The sequence below is a fragment of the Phyllobates terribilis genome, unplaced genomic scaffold (genome assembly GCF_046119375.1).
Source record: "Phyllobates terribilis strain yellow unplaced genomic scaffold, ASM4611937v1 Scaffold_2__4_contigs__length_985480577, whole genome shotgun sequence".
NCBI classification, from domain to species: Eukaryota; Metazoa; Chordata; class Amphibia; order Anura; family Dendrobatidae; genus Phyllobates; species Phyllobates terribilis.
The window spans coordinates 945203221-945226660 of record NW_027362762.1 but is presented as its reverse complement, the minus strand read 5'-3'; the positions used below and the strand labels follow the sequence as shown (position 1 = coordinate 945226660).

The 23440-nt window shown below is 41.4% G+C and overlaps 1 long non-coding RNA gene across 1 annotated transcript in view; it reads left to right on the top strand.

The window, feature by feature from the left end:
• The window catches only part of LOC141238955 (uncharacterized), an 81222-nt gene that overhangs the window by 2699 nt on the left and 55083 nt on the right, over window positions 1-23440 (top strand). Inside the window, exon 2 of the long non-coding RNA XR_012304401.1 lies at window positions 850-936. This is a non-coding gene — a long non-coding RNA (uncharacterized lncRNA). The remainder of the gene's footprint in view (window positions 1-849; window positions 937-23440) is intronic.

Sequence of the window (23440 nt, the reverse complement as noted above, 5' to 3'; positions counted from 1 at the left end):
TTACTCAATGATAGCACACGATATAATCGTTAAACACTTGTCACTGGGCTCCATTTCCTTCCTCTAGACCCCTGCTCTTTGTTGTGCCCCACGTTGAGTTTTATAAGTTGCCCGGAGTGGATCTATGACATCATTTCCCTACACCCATTTAAGGTCCATTAGACACACATTTGTGTCTTGGGAATGAGACTCTTTTTGGTGTGCTCCACCATCTCTGCTTTTTGAGGGTTGTATTGTGCTTGCATTTATCCCTGCTGGGCTCCACTTCATCCGTTCTGCTGATCCTGAGATTCCTGTGTCTGCCAAGTCTTCACTGCCCACTTGCCTTTCTGCTTGAGGCATCAATGCCCGTGGTCCGTGTGCCCATCCAGACCTCAGGCTTAGAGGATCCACCTCACCTGCTGAGCCTAATAATAATCAGCACCTGCAATGTACGCTATGTAGGAAAAATAATCTGCGAGGTACATCTACGCATGGGGAACATATTAGAGAAATCAAAATGCAGAGAAACATAGCCCTCTATATAATAATTTTTAAGAAATGGGTGGTCCACGTCCAGTCCAGCCTAAAATTTTTGGCAATTTATCAACTTCCAAAAAGCAAAAGAGCGGCCAACTAAGATCGACTGCTACTCCGGAAGGAAAGTGGTTGGATTTATACCTTGAAAACTTCATCCGCTCATGGTCTAGCTGAAGGTTAATGTTTCTTTGGCGTGTCGAATGTTCTGAGACCCACAACACCCTGACTATAGAATATAGTTTACTCCTGGGACTTAAGTAACATATTTTTCTTTTGTTTGATTGATATTATTCTCCGTTTTTTATTCCTCTTACTCTTTCTTCTTCACAGCAATGTTGATCCAAGATTGTACGAAGGAATGTGGCGCGGGCATGATTAGTCCTCTTCTTCTGAATGTTACCATGTGACTTACGCCAGGTGGTGATATGTTATTTGATTGGTTAGTGGTATCTTTACAATATAAACGACCACTATTATATACAGGGGCACAGTGTGTAGCACTATTATATACAGGGGGCACAGTGTGTAGCACTATTATATACAGGGGGCACAGTGTGTAGCACTATTATATACAGGGGGCACAGTGTGTAGCACTATTATATACAGGGGGCACAGTGTGTAGCACTATTATATACAGGGAGCACAGTGTGTAGCACTATTATATACAGGGAGCACAGTGTACAGCACTATTATAAACAGGGGTACAGTGTGTAGCACTATTATACACAAGAGCACAGTGTCTAGCACTATTATAAACAGGGGGCACAGTGTGCAGCACTATTATATACAGGGGGTACAGTGTGCAGCACTATTATATACAGGGGGTACAGTGTGTAGCATTATTATATACAGGGGTACAGTGTGTAGCACTATTATATACAGGGGGCACAGTGTGTAGCACTATTATATACAGGGGGCACAGTGTGTAGCATTATTACCGTATATACAGGGAGCACAGTGTGTAGCACTATTATATACAGGGGTACAGTGTGTAGCACTATTATATACAGGGGCACAGTGTGTAGCACTATTATATACAGGGGGCACAGTGTGTAGCATTATTATATACAGGGGTACAGTGTGTAGCACTATTATATACAGGGGGCACAGTGTGTAGCACTATTATATACAGGGAGCACAGTGTGTAGCACTATTATATACAGGGGGCACAGTGTGTAGCATTATTATATACAGGGGTACAGTGTGTAGCACTATTATATACAGGGAACACAGTGTGTAGCACTATTATATACAGGGGGCACATTGTGTAGCACTATTATATACAGGAGCACAGTGTGTAGCACTATTATATACAGGGGGTACAGTGTGTAGCACTATTATATACAGGGGGTACAGTGTGTAGCACTATTATATACAGGGGCACAGTGTATAGCACTATTATATACAGGGGCACAGTGTGTAGCACTATTATGTAAAGGGAGCACAGTGTATAGCACTATAATATACAGGGAGCACAGTGTGTAGCACTATTATACACAGGAGCACAGTGTCTAGCACTATTATATACAGGGAGCACAGTGTATAGCGCTATTATATACAGGGGGCACAGTGTGTAGCACTATTATATACAGGGGGCACAGTGTGTAGCACTATTATATACAGGGGCACCGTGTATAGCACTATTATATACAGGGAGCACAGTGTATAGCACTATTATATACAGGGAGCACAGTGTGTAGCACTATTATATACAGGGAGCACAGTGTGTAGCACTATTATATACAGGGAGCACAGTGTGTAGCACTATTATAAACAGGGGTACAGTGTGTAGCACTATTATACACAGGAGCACAGTGTCTAGCACTATTATATACAGGGGCACAGTGTGTAGCATTATTATATACAGGGGTACAGTGTGTAGCACTATTATATACAGGGGGTACAGTGTGTAGCATTATTATATACAGGGGTACAGTGTGTAGCACTATTATATACAGGGGGCACAGTGTGTAGCATTATTATATACAGGGAGCACAGTGTGTAGCACTATTATATACAGGGGTACAGTGTGTAGCACTATTATATACAGGGGCACAGAGTGTAGCACTATTATATACAGGGGGCACAGTATGTAGCACTATTATATACAGGGGGCACAGTGTGAAGCACTATTATATACAGGGGTACAGTGTGTAGCACTATTATATACAGGGTTACAGTGTATAGCACTATTATATACAGGGGGCACAGTGTGTAGCACTATTATATACAGGGGCACAGTGTGTAGCACTATTATATACAGGGGCACAGTGTGTAGCACTATTATATACAGGGAGCACAGTGTGTAGCACTATTATATACAGGGGGCACAGTGTGTAGCATTATTATATACAGGGGTACAGTGTGTAGCACTATTATATACAGGGACCACAGTGTGTAGCACTATTATACACAGGAGCACAGTGTGTAGCACTATTATATACAGGGAGCACAGTGTGTAGCACTATTATATATAGAGGGCACAGTGTGTAGCACTATTATATACAGGGAGCACAGTGTGTAGCACTATTATACATAGGAGCACAGTGTGTAGCATTATTATATACAGGGGTACAGTGTAAAGCACTATTATATACAGGGAGCACAGTGTGTAGCATTATTATATACAGGGGGCACAGTGTGTAGCATTATTATATACAGGGGTACAGTGTGTAGCACTATTATATACAGGAAGCACAGTGTGTAGCACTATTATATACAGGGGGCACAGTGTCTAGTACTATTATATACAGGAAGCACAGTGTCTAGCACTATTATATACAGGGGAGCACAGTGTCTAGTACTATTATATACAGGAAGCACAGTGTCTAGCACTATTATATACAGGGGGCACAGTGTGTAGCACTATTATATACAGGGGGCACAGTGTGTAGCACTATTATATACAGGGAGCACAGTGTGTAGCACTATTATATACAGGGGGCACAGTGTGTAGCACTATTATATACAGGGGCACAGTGTGTAGCACTATTATATACAGGGGACCCAGTGTGTAGCACTATTATATACAGGAGCACAGTGTGTAGCACTATTATATACAGGGAGCACAGTGTGCAGCACTATTATATACAGGGAGCACAGTGTGTAGCACTATTATATACAGGGAGCTCAGTGTGTAGCACTATTATACACAGGAGCACAGTGTGTAGCACTATTATATACAGGGGCACAGTGTGTAGCACTATTATACACAGGAGCACAGTGTGTAGCACTATTATATACAGGGGCACAGTGTGTAGCACTATTATATATAGAGGGCAGAGTGTGTAGCACTATTATATACAGGGGGCACAGTTTGCAGCACTATTATATACAGGGGGCACAGTGTCTAGTACTATTATATACAGGAAGCACAGTGTCTAGCACTATTATATACAGGGGGCACAGTGTGTAGCACTATTATATACAGGGAGCACAGTGTGTAGAACTATTATATACAGGGAGCACAGTGTGTAGCACTATCATATACAGGGGCACAGTGTATAGCACTATTATATACAATGGGCACAGTGTGTAGCACTATTATATACAGGGGCAAAGTGTGTAGCACTATTATATATAGAGAGCACAGTGTGTAGCACTATTATATACAGGGGCACAGTGTGTAGCACTATTATATACACGGATCACAGAGTATAGCACTATTATATACAGGGGCACAGTGTGTAGCACTATTATATACAGGGGCACAGTGTGTAGCACTATTATATACAGGGAGCACAGTGTGTAGCACTATTATATACAGGGGGAACAGTGTGTAGCACTATTATATACAGGGGGCACAGTGTGTAGCACTATTATATACAGGGAGCACAGTGTGCAGCACTATTATATACAGGGAGGCAAAGTGTGTAGCACTATTATATATAGAGGGCACACTGTGTAGCACTATTATATACAGGGGCACAGTGTGTAGCACCATTATATACAGGTAGCATAGTGTGTAGCACTATTATATACAGGGAGCACAGTGTGTAGCACTATTATATACAGGGGCAAAGTGTGTAGCACTATTATATATAGATGGCACAGTGTGTAGCACTATTATATACAGGGAGCACAGTGCATAGCACTATTATTTACAGGGGGCACAGTGTGTAGCACTATTATATACAGGGGCACAGTGTATAGCACTATTATATACAGGGGCACAGTGTATAGCACTATTATATACAGGGGCACAGTGTGTAGCACTATTATATACAGGGAGCACAGTGCATAGCACTATTATTTACAGGGGGCACAGTGTATAGCACTATTATATACAGGGGGCAGAGTGTGTAGCACTATTATATATAGATGGCACAGTGTATAGCACTATTATATACAGGGAGCACAGTGCACAGCACTATTATTTACAGGGGGCACAGTGTGTAGCACTATTATATACAGGGGCACAGTGTATAGCACTATTATATACAGGGGGCACAGTGTGTAGCACTATTATATACAGGGGGCAAAGTGTATAGCACAATTATATACAGGGGCATAGTGTATAGCACTATTATATACAGGGGCACAGTGTGTAGCACTATTATATGCAGGGAGACAGTGTATAGCACTATTATATACAGAGGGCACAGTGTGTATCACTATTATATACAGGGGCACAGTGTATAGCACTATTATATACAGGGGCACAGTGTGTAGCACTATTATATACAGGGGCACAGTGTATAGCACTATTATAAACAGGGGCACAGTGTGTAGCACTATTATATATAGAGGGCACAATGTGTAGCACTATTATATACAGGGGGACAGTGTATAGCACTATTATAAACAGGGGCACAGTGTGTAGCACTATTATATACAGGGGCACAGTGTATAGCACTATTATAAACAGAGGCACAGTGTATAGCACTATTATATACAGGGGAACAGTGTGTAGCACTATTAAATATAGAGGGCACAGTGTGTAGCACTATTATATACAGGGGGACAGTGTATAGCACTATTATAAACAGGGGCACAGTGTGTAGCACTATTATATACAGGGGCACAGTGTATAGCACTATTATAAACAGGGGCACAGTGTATAGCACTATTATATACAGGGAGCACAGTGTGTAGCACTATTATATATAGAGGGCACAGTGTGTAGCACTATTATATACAGGGGGCACAGTGTGTAGCACTATTATATACAGGGGGTACAGTGTGTAGCACTATTATATACAGGGAGCACAGTGTGTAGCACCATTATATACAGGTAGCACAGTGTGTAGCACTATTATATACAGGGGGTACAGTGTGCAGCACTATTATATACAGGGAGCACAGTGTGTAGCACTATTATATACAGGGGCACAGTGTATAGCACTATTATATACAGGGGCACAGTGTATAGCACTATTATATACAGGGGCACAGTGTGTAGCACTATTATATACAGGGAGCACAGTGCATAGCACTATTATTTACAGGGGGCACAGTGTATAGCACTATTATATACAGGGGGCAGAGTGTGTAGCACTATTATATATAGATGGCACAGTGTATAGCACTATTATATACAGGGAGCACAGTGCACAGCACTATTATTTACAGGGGGCACAGTGTGTAGCACTATTATATACAGGGGCACAGTGTATAGCACTATTATATACAGGGGGCACAGTGTGTAGCACTATTATATACAGGGGGCAAAGTGTATAGCACAATTATATACAGGGGCATAGTGTATAGCACTATTATATACAGGGGCACAGTGTGTAGCACTATTATATGCAGGGAGACAGTGTATAGCACTATTATATACAGAGGGCACAGTGTGTATCACTATTATATACAGGGGCACAGTGTATAGCACTATTATATACAGGGGCACAGTGTGTAGCACTATTATATATAGAGGGAACAGTGTGTATCACTATTATATACAGGGGGAGAGTGTATAGCACTATTATAAACAGGGGCACAGTGTGTAGCACTATTATATACAGGGGCACAGTGTATAGCACTATTATAAACAGGGGCACAGTGTGTAGCACTATTATATATAGAGGGCACAATGTGTAGCACTATTATATACAGGGGGACAGTGTATAGCACTATTATAAACAGGGGCACAGTGTGTAGCACTATTATATACAGGGGCACAGTGTATAGCACTATTATAAACAGAGGCACAGTGTATAGCACTATTATATACAGGGGAACAGTGTGTAGCACTATTATATATAGAGGGCACAGTGTGTAGCACTATTATATACAGGGGGACAGTGTATAGCACTATTATAAACAGGGGCACAGTGTGTAGCACTATTATATACAGGGGCACAGTGTATAGCACTATTATAAACAGGGGCACAGTGTATAGCACTATTATATACAGGGAGCACAGTGTGTAGCACTATTATATATAGAGGGCACAGTGTGTAGCACTATTATATACAGGGGGCACAGTGTGTAGCACTATTATATACAGGGGGTACAGTGTGTAGCACTATTATATACAGGGAGCACAGTGTGTAGCACCATTATATACAGGTAGCACAGTGTGTAGCACTATTATATACAGGGGGTACAGTGTGCAGCACTATTATATACAGGGAGCACAGTGTGTAGCACTATTATATACAGGGGCAAAGTGTGTAGCACTATTATATACAGGGGGACAGTGTATAGCACTATTATAAACAGAGGCACAGTGTGTAGCACTATTATATACAGGGGCACAGTGTATAGCACTATTATAAACAGGGGCAGAGTGTATAGCACTATTATATACAGGGGAACAGTGTGTAGCACTCTTATATATAGAGGGAACAGTGTGTAGCACTATTATATACAGTGGGACAGTGTATAGCACTATTATAAACAGGGGCACAGTGTGTAGCACTAATATATACAGGGGCACAGTGTATAGCACTATTATAAACAGGGGCACAGTGTATAGCACTCTTATATACAGGGGCACAGCGTATAGCACTATTATAAACAGGGGCACAGTGTGTAGCACTATTATATACAGGGAGCACAGTGTGTAGCACTATTATATATAGAGGGCACAGTGTGTAGTACTATTATATACAGGGGGACAGTGTATAGCACTATTATAAACAGGGGCACAGTGTGTAGCACTATTATATACAGGGAGCACAGTGTGTAGCACTATTATATATAGAGGGCACAGTGTGTAGCACTATTATATACAGGGGGCACAGTGTGTAGCACTATTATATACAGGGAGCACAGTGTGTAGCACTATTATATATAGAGGGCACAGTGTGTAGTACTATTATATACAGGGGGACAGTGTATAGCACTATTATAAACAGGGGCACAGTGTGTAGCACTATTATATACAGGGGCACAGCGTATAGCACTATTATAAACAGGGGCACAGTGTGTAGCACTATTATATACAGGGAGCACAGTGTGTAGCACTATTATATACAGGGAGCACAGTGTGTAGCACTATTATATACAGGGGTACAGTGTGTAGCACTATTATATACAGGGAGCACAGTGTGTAGCACTATTATATACAAGGAGCACAGTGTGTAGCACTATCATATACAGCGGACAGTGTATAGCACTATTATATACAGGGGCACAGTGTGTAGCACTATTATATACAGGGGGCACAGTTTGTAGCACTATTATATACAGGGGGCACAGTGTGTAGCACTATTATATACAGGCAGCAAAGTGTGTAGCACTATTATATACACGGAGCACAGAGTATAGCACTATTATATACAGGGGCACAATGTCTAGCACTATTATATGCAGGGAGCACAGTGTGTAGCACTTTTATATATAGAGGGCACAGTGTGTAGCACTATTATATACAGGGGCACATTGTGTAGCACTATTATATACAGGGGGCACAGTGTGTAGCACTATTATATACAGGGGCACAGTGTGTAGCACTATTATATACACGGAGCACAGAGTATAGCACTATTATATACAGGGGCACAGTGTGTAGCACTATTATTTACAGGGGGGCAAAGTGTGTAGCACTATTATATATAGAGGGCACAGTGTGTAGCACTATTATATACAGGGGCACAGTGTGTAGCACCATTATATACAGGGGCACAGTGTGTAGCACTATTATATACAGGGGGTACAGTGTGTAGCACTATTATATACAGGGAGCACAGTGTGTAGCACCATTATATACAGGTAGCACAGTGTGTAGCACTATTATATACAGGGGGTACAGTGTGTAGCACTATTATATACAGGGAGAACAGTGTGTAGCACTATTATATACAGGGGGCACAGTGTGTAGCACTATTATATACAGGGGCACAGTGTGTAGCACTATTATATACAGGGGCAAAGTGTGTAGCACTATTATATACAGGGGCACAGTGTGTAGCACTATTATATACAGGGGGCACAGTTTGTAGCACTATTATATACAGGGGGCACAGTGTGTAGCACTATTATATACAGGGGGCACAGTGTGTAGCACTATTATATACAGGGAGCACAGTGTGTAGCACTATTATATACAGGGAGCACAGTGTGTAGCACTATTATATACAGGGAGCACAGTGTGTAGCACTATTATATACAGGGAGCACAGTGTATAGCACTATTATATACAGGGAACACAGTGTGTAGCACTATTATATACAGGGAGCACAGTGTCTAGCACTATTATATACAGGGGCACAGTGTGTAGCATTATTATATACAGGGGTACAGTGTGTAGCACTATTATATACAGGGAGCACAGTGTGTAGCACTATTATATACAGGGAGCCCAGTGTGTAATACTATTATATACAGGGGCACAGTGTGTAGCACTATTATACACAGGAGCACAGTGTCTAGCACTATTATATACAGGGAGCACAGTGTATAGCACTATTATATACAGGGGACACAGTGTGTAGCACTATTATATACAGGGGCACAGTGTGTAGCATTATTATATACAGGGGCACAGTGTGTAGCACTATTATGTAAAGGGAGCACAGTGTATAGCACTATAATATACAGGGAGCACAGTGTGTAGCACTACTATATACAGGGGCACAGTGTGTAGCACTATTATACACAGGAGCACAGTGTCTAGCACTATTATATACAGGGAGCACAGTGTATAGCACTATTATATACAGGGGACACAGTGTGTAGCACTATTATATACAGGGGGCACAGTGTGTAGCACTATTATATACAGGGGCACAGTGTGTAGCACTATTATATACAGGGAGCACAGTGTATAGCACTATTATATACAGGGAGCACAGTGTGTAGCACTATTATATACAGGTAGCACAGTGTGTAGCACTATTATATACAGGGAGCACAGTGTGTAGCACTATTATAAACAGGGGTACAGTGTGTAGCACTATTATACACAGGAGCACAGTGTCTAGCACTATTATATACAGGGGCACAGTGTGTAGCATTATTATATACAGGGGTACAGTGTGTAGCACTATTATATACAGGGGGTACAGTGTGTAGCATTATTATATACAGGGGTACAGTGTGTAGCACTATTATATACAGGGGGCACAGTGTGTAGCACTATTATATACAGGGGGCACAGTGTGTAGCATTATTATATACAGGGAGCACAGTGTGTAGCACTATTATATACAGGGGTACAGTGTGTAGCACTATTATATACAGGGGCACAGTGTGTAGCACTATTATATACAGGGGGCACAGTGTGTAGCACTATTATATACAGGGGGCACAGTGTGTAGCACTATTATATACAGGGGTACAGTGTGTAGCACTATTATATACAGGGTTACAGTGTATAGCACTATTATATACAGGGAGCACAGTGTGTAGCACTATTATATATAGAGGGCACAGTGTGTAGCACTATTATATACAGGGAGCACAGTGTGTAGCACTATTATACACAGGAGCACAGTGTGTAGCATTATTATATACAGGGGTACAGTGTATAGCACTATTATATACAGGGAGCACAGTGTGTAGCATTATATACAGGGGGCACAGTGTGTAGCATTATTATATACAGGGGTACAGTGTATAGCACTATTATATACAGGGAGCACAGTGTGTAGCATTATTATATACAGGGGGCACAGTGTGTAGCACTATTATATACAGGAAGCACAGTGTGTAGCACTATTATATACAGGGGGCACAGTGTCTAGTACTATTATATACAGGAAGCACAGTGTCTAGCACTATTATATACAGGGGAGCACAGTGTCTAGTACTATTATATACAGGAAGCACAGTGTCTAGCACTATTATATACAGGGGGCACAGTGTGTAGCACTATTATATACAGGGGGCACAGTGTGTAGCACTATTATATACAGGGAACACAGTGTATAGCACTATTATATACAGGGGGCACAGTGTGTAGCACTATTATATACAGGGGGTACAGTGTGTAGCACTATTATATACAGGGAGCACAGTGTGTAGCACCATTATATACAGGTAGCACAGTGTGTAGCACTATTATATACAGGGGGTACAGTGTGTAGCACTATTATATACAGGGAGCACAGTGTGTAGCACTATTATATACAGGGGGCACAGTGTGTAGCACTATTATATACAGGGGGCACAGTGTGTAGCACTATTATATACAGGGGCAAAGTGTGTAGCACTATTATATACAGGGGCACAGTGTGTAGCACTATTATATACAGGGGGCACAGTTTGTAGCACTATTATATACAGGGGGCACAGTGTGTAGCACTATTATATTCAGGGGGCACAGTGTGTAGCACTATTATATACAGGGAGCACAGTGTGTAGCACTATTATATACAGGGAGCACAGTGTGTAGCACTATTATATACAGGGAACACAGTGTGTAGCACTATTATATACAGGGAGCACAGTGTGTAGCACTATTATATACAGGGAGCACAGTGTGTAGCACTATTATATACAGGGAGCACAGTGTATAGCACTATTATATACAGGGAGCACAGTGTGTAGCACTATTATATACAGGGAGCACAGTGTGTAGCACTATTATATACAGGGAGCACAGTGTGTAGCACTATTATATACAGGGAGCACAGTGTGTAGCACTATTATATACAGGGAGCACAGTGTGTAGCACTATTATATACAGGGAGCACAGTGTATAGCACTATTATAAACAGGGAACACAGTGTGTAGCACTATTATATACAGGGAGCACAGTGTCTAGCACTATTATATACAGGGGCACAGTGTGTAGCATTATTATATACAGGGCTACAGTGTGTAGCACTATTATATACAGGGAGCACAGTGTGTAGCACTATTATATACAGGGAGCCCAGTGTGTAGCACTATTATATACAGGAAGCACAGTGTGTAGCACTATTATATACAGGAAGCACAGTGTATAGCACTATTATATACAGGGAGCACAGTGTGTAGCACTATTATATACAGGGAGCACAGTGTGTAGCACTATTATATACAGGGAGCACAGTGTATAGCACTATTATATACAGGGAGCACAGTGTGTAGCACTATTATATACAGGGGCACAGTGTGTAGCACTATTATATACAGTGAGCACAGTGTGTAGCACTATTATATACAGGGGGCACAGTGTGTAGCACTATTATATACAGGGAGCACAGTGTACAGCACTATTATATACAGGGAGCACAGTGTATAGCACTATTATATACAGGGAGCACAGTGTGTAGCACTATTATAAACAGGGGTACAGTGTGTAGCACTATTATACACAGGAGCACAGTGTGTAGCACTATTATATACAGGGGGTACAGTGTGTAGCACTATTATATACAGGGGGCACAGTGTGTAGCACTATTATATACAGGGGGTACAGTGTGTAGCATTATTATATACAGGGGTACAGTGTGTAGCACTATTATATACAGGGGGCACAATGTGTATCACTATTATATACAGGGGGCACAGTGTGTAGCATTATTATATACAGGGGAACAGTGTGTAGCACTATTATATACAGGGGGCACAGTGTGTAGCACTATTATATACAGGGGTACAGTGTGTAGCACTATTATACACAGGGGCACAGTGTGTAGCACTATTATATACAGGGGGCACAGTGTGTAGCATTATTATATACAGGGAGCACAGTGTGTAGCACTATTATATACAGGGGTACAGTGTGTAGCACTATTATATACAGGGGCACAGTGTGTAGCACTATTATATACAGGGGGCACAGTGTGTAGCACTATTATATACAGGGGGCACAGTGTGTAGCACTATTATATACAGGGGTACAGTGTGTAGCACTATTATATACAGGGTTACAGTGTATAGCACTATTATATACAGGGAGCACAGTGTGTAGCACTATTATATATAGAGGGCACAGTGTGTAGCACTATTATATACAGGGAGCACAGTGTGTAGCACTATTATACACAGGAGCACAGTGTGTAGCATTATTATATACAGGGGTACAGTGTATAGCACTATTATATACAGGGAGCACAGTGTGTAGCATTATTATATACAGGGGGCACAGTGTGTAGCATTATTATATACAGGGGTACAGTGTATAGCACTATTATATACTTAGAGCACAGTGTGTAGCATTATTATATACAGGGGGCACAGTGTGTAGCACTATTATATACAGGAAGCACAGTGTGTAGCACTATTATATACAGGGGGCACAGTGTCTAGTACTATTATATACAGGAAGCACAGTGTCTAGCACTATTATATACAGGGGAGCACAGTGTCTAGTACTATTATATACAGGAAGCACAGTGTCTAGCACTATTATATACAGGGGGCACAGTGTGTAGCACTATTATATACAGGGGGCACAGTGTGTAGCACTATTATATACAGGGAACACAGTGTGTAGCACTATTATATACAGGGGGCACAGTGTGTAGCACTATTATATACAGGGGGTACAGTGTGTAGCACTATTATATACAGGGAGCACAGTGTGTAGCACCATTATATACAGGTAGCACAGTGTGTAGCACTATTATATACAGGGGGTACAGTGTGTAGCACTATTATATACAGGGAGCACAGTGTGTAGCACTATTATATACAGGGGGCACAGTGTGTAGCACTATTATATACAGGGGGCACAGTGTGTAGCACTATTATATACAGGGGCAAAGTGTGTAGCACTATTATATACAGGGGCACAGTGTGTAGCACTATTATATACAGGGGGCACAGTTTGTAGCACTATTATATACAGGGGGCACAGTGTGTAGCACTATTATATACAGGGGGCACAGTGTGTAGCACTATTATATACAGGGAGCACAGTGTGTAGCACTATTATATACAGGGAGCACAGTGTGTAGCACTATTATATACAGGGAACACAGTGTGTAGCACTATTATATACAGGGAGCACAGTGTGTAGCACTATTATATACAGGGAGCACAGTGTGTAGCACTATTATATGCAGGGAGCACAGTGTATAGAACTAATATATACAGGGAGCACAGTGTGTAGCACTATTATATACAGGGAGCACAGTGTGTAGCACTATTATATACAGGGAGCACAGTGTGTAGCACTATTATATACAGGGAGCACAGTGTGTAGCACTATTATATACAGGGAGCACAGTGTGTAGCACTATTATATACAGGGAGCACAGTGTATAGCACTATTATAAACAGGGAACACAGTGTGTAGCACTATTATATACAGGGAGCACAGTGTCTAGCACTATTATATACAGGGGCACAGGGTGTAGCATTATTATATACAGGGGTACAGTGTGTAGCACTATTATATAGAGGGAGCACAGTGTGTAGCACTATTATATACAGGGAGCCCAGTGTGTAGCACTATTATATACAGGAAGCACAGTGTGTAGCACTATTATATACAGGAAGCACAGTGTATAGCACTATTATATACAGGGGCACAGTGTGTAGCACTATTATATACAGGGAGCACAGTGTGTAGCACTATTATATACAGGGAGCACAGTGTGTAGCACTATTATATACAGGGAGCACAGTGTATAGCACTATTATATACAGGGAGCACAGTGTGTAGCACTATTATATACAGGGGCACAGTGTGTAGCACTATTATATACAGTGAGCACAGTGTGTAGCACTATTATATACAGGGGGCACAGTGTGTAGCACTATTATATACAGGGAGCACAGTGTACAGCACTATTATATACAGGGAGCACAGTGTGTAGCACTATTATAAACAGGGGTACAGTGTGTAGCACTATTATACACAGGGGCACAGTGTGTAGCACTATTATATACCAGGGGCACAGTGTGTAGCACTATTATATACAGGGGGCACAGTGTGTAGCACTATTATATACAGGGGGCACAGTGTGTAGCATTATTATATACACGGGGCAGAGTGTGAAGCACTATTATATACAGGGAGCACAGTGTGTAGCACTATTATATACAGGGGGCACAGTGTGTAGCATTATTATATACAGGGGTACAGTGTGTAGCACTATTATATACAGGGAATACAGTGTGTAGCACTATTATATACAGGGGGCACATTGTGTAGCACTATTATACACAGGAGCACAGTGTGTAGCACTGTTATATACAGGGGGTACAGTGTGTAGCACTATTATATACAGGGGGTACAGTGTGCAGCACTATTATATACAGGGGTACAGTGTGTAGCACTATTATTTACAGGGGGTACAGTGTGTAGCACTATTATTTACAGGGGTTACAGTGTGCAGCACTATTATATACAGGGGGTACAGTGTGTAGCACTATTATATACAGGGGCACAGTGTATAGCACTATTATATACAGGGAACACAGTGTATAGCACTATTATATACAGGGGCACAGTGTGTAGCACTATTATGTAAAGGGAGCACAGTGTATAGCACTATAATATACAGGGAGCACAGTGTGTAGCACTATTATATACAGGGGCACAGTGTGTAGCACTATTATACACAGGAGCACAGTGTCTAGCACTATTATATACAGGGAGCACAGTGTATAGCTCTATTATATACAGGGGGCACAGTGTGTATCACTATTATATACAGGGGGCACAGTGTGTAGCACTATTATATACAGGGGCACAGTGTATAGCACTATTATATACAGGGAGCACAGTGTATAGCACTATTATATACAGGGAGCACAGTGTGTAGCACTATTATATACAGGGAGCACAGTGTGTAGCACTATTATATACAGGGAGCACAGTGTTTAGCACTATTATAAACAGGGGTACAGTGTGTAGCATTATTATATACAGGGGTACAGTGTGTAGCACTATTATATACAGGGGGTACAGTGTGTAGCATTATTATATACAGGGGTACAGTGTGTAGCACTATTATATACAGGGGGCACAGTGTGTAGCACTATTATATACAGGGTGCACAGTGTGTAGCATTATTATATACAGGGAGCACAGTGTGTAGCACTATTATATACAGGGGCACAGTGTGTAGCACTATTATACACAGGAGCACAGTGTCTAGCACTATTATATACAGGGAGCACAGTGTATAGCTCTATTATATACAGGGGGCACAGTGTGTATCACTATTATATACAGGGGGCACAGTGTGTAGCACTATTATATACAGGGGCACAGTGTATAGCACTATTATATACAGGGAGCACAGTGTATAGCACTATTATATACAGGGAGCACAGTGTGTAGCACTATTATATACAGGGAGCACAGTGTGTAGCACTATTATATACAGGGAGCACAGTGTTTAGCACTATTATAAACAGGGGTACAGTGTGTAGCATTATTATATACAGGGGTACAGTGTGTAGCACTATTATATACAGGGGGTACAGTGTGTAGCATTATTATATACAGGGGTACAGTGTGTAGCACTATTATATACAGGGGGCACAGTGTGTAGCACTATTATATACAGGGTGCACAGTGTGTAGCATTATTATATACAGGGAGCACAGTGTGTAGCACTATTATATACAGGGGTACAGTGTGTAGCACTATTATATACAGGGGCACAGTGTGTAGAACTATTATATGCAGGGGGCACAGTGTGTAGCACTATTATATACAGGGGTACAGTGTGTAGCACTATTATATACAGGGTTACAGTGTATAGCACTATTATATACAGGGGGCACAGTGTGTAGCACTATTATATACAGGGGCACAGTGTGTAGCACTATTATATACAGGGGCACAGTGTGTAGCACTATTATATACAGGGGGCATAGTGTGTAGCACTATTATATATAGAGGGCAAAGTGTGTAGCACTATTATATACAGGGAGCACAGTGTGTAGCACTATTATACACAGGAGCACAGTGTGTAGCATTATTATATACAGGGGTACAGTGTATAGCACTATTATATACAGGGAGCACAGTGTGTAGCATTATTATATACAGGGGGCACAGTGTGTAGCATTATTATATACAGGGGTACAGTGTGCAGCACTATTATATACAGGAAGCACAGTGTGTAGCACTATTATATACAGGGGGCACAGTGTCTAGTACTATTATATACAGGAAGCACAGTGTCTAGCACTATTATATACAGGGGAGCACAGTGTCTAGTACTATTATATACAGGGAGCACAGTGTCTAGCACTATTATATACAGGGGGCACAGTGTGTAGCACTATTATATACAGGGGGCACAGTGGGTAGCACTATTATATACAGGGAGCAAAGTGTGTAGCACTATTATATACAGGGGGCACAGTGTGTAGCACTATTATATACAGGGGCACAGTGTGTAGCACTATTATATACAGGGGACCCAGTGTGTAGCACTATTATATACAGGAGCACAGTGTGTAGCACTATTATATACAGGGAGCACAGTGTGCAGCACTATTATATACAGGGAGCACAGTGTGTAGCACTATTATATACAGGGAGCACAGTGTGGAGCACTATTATATACAGGGAGCACAGTGTGTAGCACTATTGTATACAGGGGCACAGTGTGTAGCACTATTATACACAGGAGCACAGTGTGTAGCACTATTGTATACAGGGGCACAGTGTGTAGCACTATTATACACAGGAGCACAGTGTGTAGCACTATTATATACAGGGGCACAGTGTGTAGCACTATTATATATAGAGGGCAGGGTGTGTAGCACTATTATATACAGGGGGCACAGTGTGCAGCACTATTATATACAGGGGTCACAGTGTCTAGTACTATTATATACAGGAAGCACAGTGTCTAGCACTATTATATACAGGGGGCACAGCGTGTAGCACTATTATATACAGGGAGCACAGTGTGTAGAACTATTATATACAGGGAGCACAGTGTGTAGCACTATCATATACAGGGGAACAGTGTATAGCACTATTATATACAATGGGCACAGTGTGTAGCACTATTATATACAGGGGCAAAGTGTGTAGCACTATTATATATAGAGGGCACAGTGTGTAGCACTATTATATACAGGGGCACAGTGTTTAGCACTATTATATACACGGAGCACAGAGTATAGCACTATTATATACAGGGGCACAGTGTGTAGCACTATTATATACAGGGGGCACAGTGTGTAGCACTATTATATACAGGGAGCACAGTGTGTAGCACTATTATATACAGGGGGAACAGTGTGTAGCACTATTATATACAGGGAGCACAGTGTGCAGCACTATTATATACAGGGAGACAAAGTGTGTAGCACTATTATATATAGAGGGCACAGTGTGTAGCACTATTATATACAGGGGCACAGTGTGTAGCACCATTATATACAGGTAGCATAGTGTGTAGCACTATTATATACAGGGGGTACAGTGTGTAGCACTATTATATACAGGGAGCACAGTGTGTAGCACTATTATATACAGGGGAAAAGTGTGTAGCACTATTATATATAGATGGCACAGTGTGTAGCACTATTATATACAGGGAGCACAGTGCATAGCACTATTATTTACAGGGGGCACAGTGTGTAGCACTATTATATACAGGGGCACAGTGTATAGCACTATTATATACAGGGACACAGTGTATAGCACTATTATATACAGGGGCACAGTGTGTAGCACTATTATATACAGGGAGCACAGTGCATAGCACTATTATTTACAGGGGCACAGTGTATAGCACTATTATATACAGGGGCAGAGTGTGTAGCACTATTATATATAGATGGCACAGTGTATAGCACTATTATATACAGGGAGCACAATGCATAGCATTATTATTTACAGGGGGCACAGTGTGTAGCACTATTATATACAGGGGCACAGTGTATAGCACTATTATATACAGGGGGCACAGTTTGTAGCACTATTATATACAGGGGGCAAAGTGTATAGCACAATTATATACAGGGGCACATTGTGTAGCACTATTATATATAGATGGCACAGTGTATAGCACTATTATATACAGGGGCACAGTGTATAGCACTATTATATACAGGGGGCACAGTTTGTAGCACTATTATATACAGGGGGCAAAGTGTATAGCACAATTATATACAGGGAGCACAGTGTGTAGCACTATTATATACAGGGGACAAAGTGTATAGCACAATTATATACAGGGGCACAGTGTATAGCACTATTATATACAGGGGCACAGTGTGTAGCACTATTATATACAGGGGCACAGTGTATAGCACTATTATAAACAGGGGCACAGTGTGTAGCACTATTATATACAGGGGCACAGTGTATAGCACTATTATAAACAGGGGCACAGTGTGTAGCACTATTATATATAGAGGGCACAATGTGTAGCACTATTATATACAGGGGGACAGTGTATAGCACTATTATAAACAGGGGCACAGTGTGTAGCACTATTATATACAGGGGCACAGTGTATAGCACTATTATAAACAGGGGCACAGTGTATAGCACTATTATATACAGGGGAACAGTGTGTAGCACTATTATATATAGAGGGCACAGTGTGTAGCACTATTATATACAGGGGGACAGTGTATAGCACTATTATATGCAGGGGCACATTGTGTAGCACTATTATATACAGGGGGCACAGTGTGTAGCACTATTATATACAGGGGCACAGTGTGTAGCACTATTATATACACGGAGCACAGAGTATAGCACTATTATATACTGGGGCACAGTGTGTAGCACTATTATTTACAGGGGGGCAAAGTGTGTAGCACTATTATATATAGAGGGCACAGTGTGTAGCACTATTATATACAGGGGCACAGTGTGTAGCACCATTATATACAGGGGCACAGTGTGTAGCACTATTATATACAGGGGGTACAGTGTGTAGCACTATTATATACAGGGAGCACAGTGTGTAGCACCATTATGTACAGGTAGCACAGTGTGTAGCACTATTATATACAGGGGGTACAGTGTGTAGCACTATTATATACAGGGAGCACAGTGTGTAGCACTATTATATACAGGGGCAAAGTGTGTAGCACTATTATATACAGGGGGACAGTGTATAGCACTATTATAAACAGGGGCACAGTGTGTAGCACTATTATATACAGGGGCACAGTGTATAGCACTATTATAAACAGGGGCACAGTGTATAGCACTATTATATACAGGGGAACAGTGTGTAGCACTATTATATATAGAGGGCACAGTGTGTAGCACTATTATATACAGTGGGACAGTGTATAGCACTATTATAAACAGGGGCACAGTGTATAGCACTATTATATACAAGGAGCACAGTGTGTAGCACTATTATATATAGAGGGCACAGTGTGTAGCACTATTATATACAGGGGCACAGTGTATAGCACTATTATAAACAGGGGCACAGTGTATAGCACTATTATATACAGGGAGCACAGTGTGTAGCACTATTATATATAGAGGGCACAGTGTGTAGCACTATTATATACAGGGGGACAGTGTATAGCACTATTATAAACAGGGGCACAGTGTGTAGCACTATTATATACAGGGGCACAGCGTATAGCACTATTATAAACAGGGGCACAGTGTGTAGCACTATTATATACAGGGAGCACAGTGTGTAGCACTATTATATACAGGGAGCACAGTGTGTAGCACTATTATATACAGGGGTACAGTGTGTAGCACTATTATATACAGGGAGCACAGTGTGTAGCACTATTATATACAAGGAGCACAGTGTGTAGCACTATCATATACAGGCGGACAGTGTATAGCACTATTATATACAATGGGCACAGTGTGTAGCACTATTATATACAGGGAGCAAAGTGTGTAGCACTATTATATATAGAGGGCACAGTGTGTAGCACTATTATATACAGGGGCACATTGTGTAGCACTATTATATACAGGGGGCACAGTGTGTAGCACTATTATATACAGGGGCACAGTGTGTAGCACTATTATATACACGGAGCACAGAGTATAGCACTATTATATACAGGGGCACAGTGTGTAGCACTATTATTTACAGGGGGGCAAAGTGTGTAGCACTATTATATATAGAGGGCACAGTGTGTAGCACTATTATATACAGGGGCACAGTGTGTAGCACCATTATATACAGGGGCACAGTGTGTAGCACTATTATATACAGGGGGTACAGTGTGTAGCACTATTATATACAGGGAGCACAGTGTGTAGCACCATTATATACAGGTAGCACAGTGTGTAGCACTATTATATACAGGGGGTACAGTGTGTAGCACTATTATATACAGGGAGCACAGTGTGTAGCACTATTATATACAGGGGTCACAGTGTGTAGCACTATTATATACAGGGGCACAGTGTGTAGCACTATTATATACAGGGGCAAAGTGTGTAGCACTATTATATACAGGGGCACAGTGTGTAGCACTATTATATACAGGGGGCACAGTTTGTATCACTATTATATACAGGGGGCACAGTGTGTAGCACTATTATATACAGGTGGCACAGTGTGTAGCACTATTATATACAGGGAGCACAGTGTGTAGCACTATTATATACAGGGAGCACAGTGTGTAGCACTATTATATACAGGGGGCACAGTGTGTAGCACTATTATATACAGGGAGCACAGTGTGTAGCACTATTATATACAGGGGCACAGTGTGTAGCATTATTATATACAGGGGGCACAGTTTGTAGCACTATTATATACAGGGGGCAAAGTGTGTAGCACTATTATATATAAAGAGCACAGTGTGTAGCACTATTGTATACAAGGAGCACAGTGCATAGCACTATTATATACAGGGGCACAGTGTGTAGCACTATTATGTACAGGGAGCACAGTGTATAGCACTATTATATACAGGGGGCACAGTGTGTAGCACTATTATATACAGGGGGCACAGTGTGTAGCACTATTATATACGGGGTGCACAGTGTGTAGCACTATTATATACAGGGAGCACAGTGTGTAGCACTATTATATATAGAGGGCACAGTGTGTAGCACTATTACATATAGAGGGCACAGTGTGTAGCACTATTATATACAGGGGGCACAGTGTGTAGCACTATTATATACAGGGAACATAGTGTATAGCACTATTATATACACGGAACACAGTGTGTAGCACTATTATATACAGGGAGCACAGTGTGTAGCACTATTATATATAGAGGACACAGTGTGTAGCACTATTATATACAGGGGGCAAAGTGTGTAGCACTATTATATACAGGGGCACAGTGTGTAGCACTATTATATACAGGGGTCTCAGTGTGTAGCACTATTATATATAGAGGGCATAGTGTGTAGCACTATTATATACAGGGGGAAAAGTGTGTAGCACTATTATATATAGAGGGCACAGTGTGTAGCACTTTTATTTACAAGGGGCACAGTGTGTAGCACTATTATATACAAGGGGCACAGTGTGTAGCACTATTATATACAGGGGTACAGTGTGTAGCACTATTATATACAGGGGGCACAGTGGGTAGCACTATTATATACAGGGGCACAGAGTATAGCACTATTATATACAGGAGGCACAATGTGTAGCACTATTATATGCAGGGGCACAGTGTATAGCACAATTATATACAGGGGGCACAGTGTGTAGCACTATTATATACCGGGGCACAGTGTATAGGACTATTATATACAGGTGCCCAGTGTGTAGCACTATTATATACAGGGGCACAGTGTATAGCACTATTATATACAGGGGCACAGTGTCTAACACTATTATATGCAGGGAGCACAGTGTGTAGCACTATTATATATAGAGGGCACAGTGTGTAGCACTATTATGTACAAGGGTACAGTGTATAGCACTATGATATACAGGGAGCACAGTGTGTAGCACTATTATAAACAGGGAGCACAGTGTGTAGCACTATTATATATAGAGGGCACAGTGTGTAGCACTATTATATACAGGGGCACAATGTGTAGCACTATTATATACAGGGAGCACAGTGTGTAGCACTATTATATATAGAGGGCACAGTGTGTAGCACTATTATATCCAGGTGGCACAGTGTGTAGCACTATTATATACATGAAGCACAGTGTGTAGCACTATTATATACAGGAAGCACAGTGTATAGCACTATTATATACAGGGGGCACAGTGTGTAGCACTATTATATACCGGGGCACAGTGTATAGGACTATTATTTACAGGGGCCCAGTGTGTAGCACTATTATATACAGGGGCACAGTGTATAGCACTATTATATACAGGGGCACAGTGTCTAGCACTATTATATGCAGGGAGCACAGTGTGTAGCACTATTATATACAAGGATACAGTGTATAGCACTATTATATACAGGGAGCACAGTGTGTAGCACTTTTATAAACAGGGAGCACAGTGTGTAACACGATTATATATAGAGGGCACAGTGTGTAGCACTATTATATACAGGGGCACAATGTGTAGCACTATTATATACAGGGAGCACAGTGTGTAGCACTATTATATATAGAGGGCACAGTGTGTAGCACTATTATATACAGGGGGCACAGTATGTAGCACTATTATATATAGAGGGCACAGTGTGTAGCACTATTATTTACAGGGGTACAGTGTATAGCACTATTATATACAGGGGC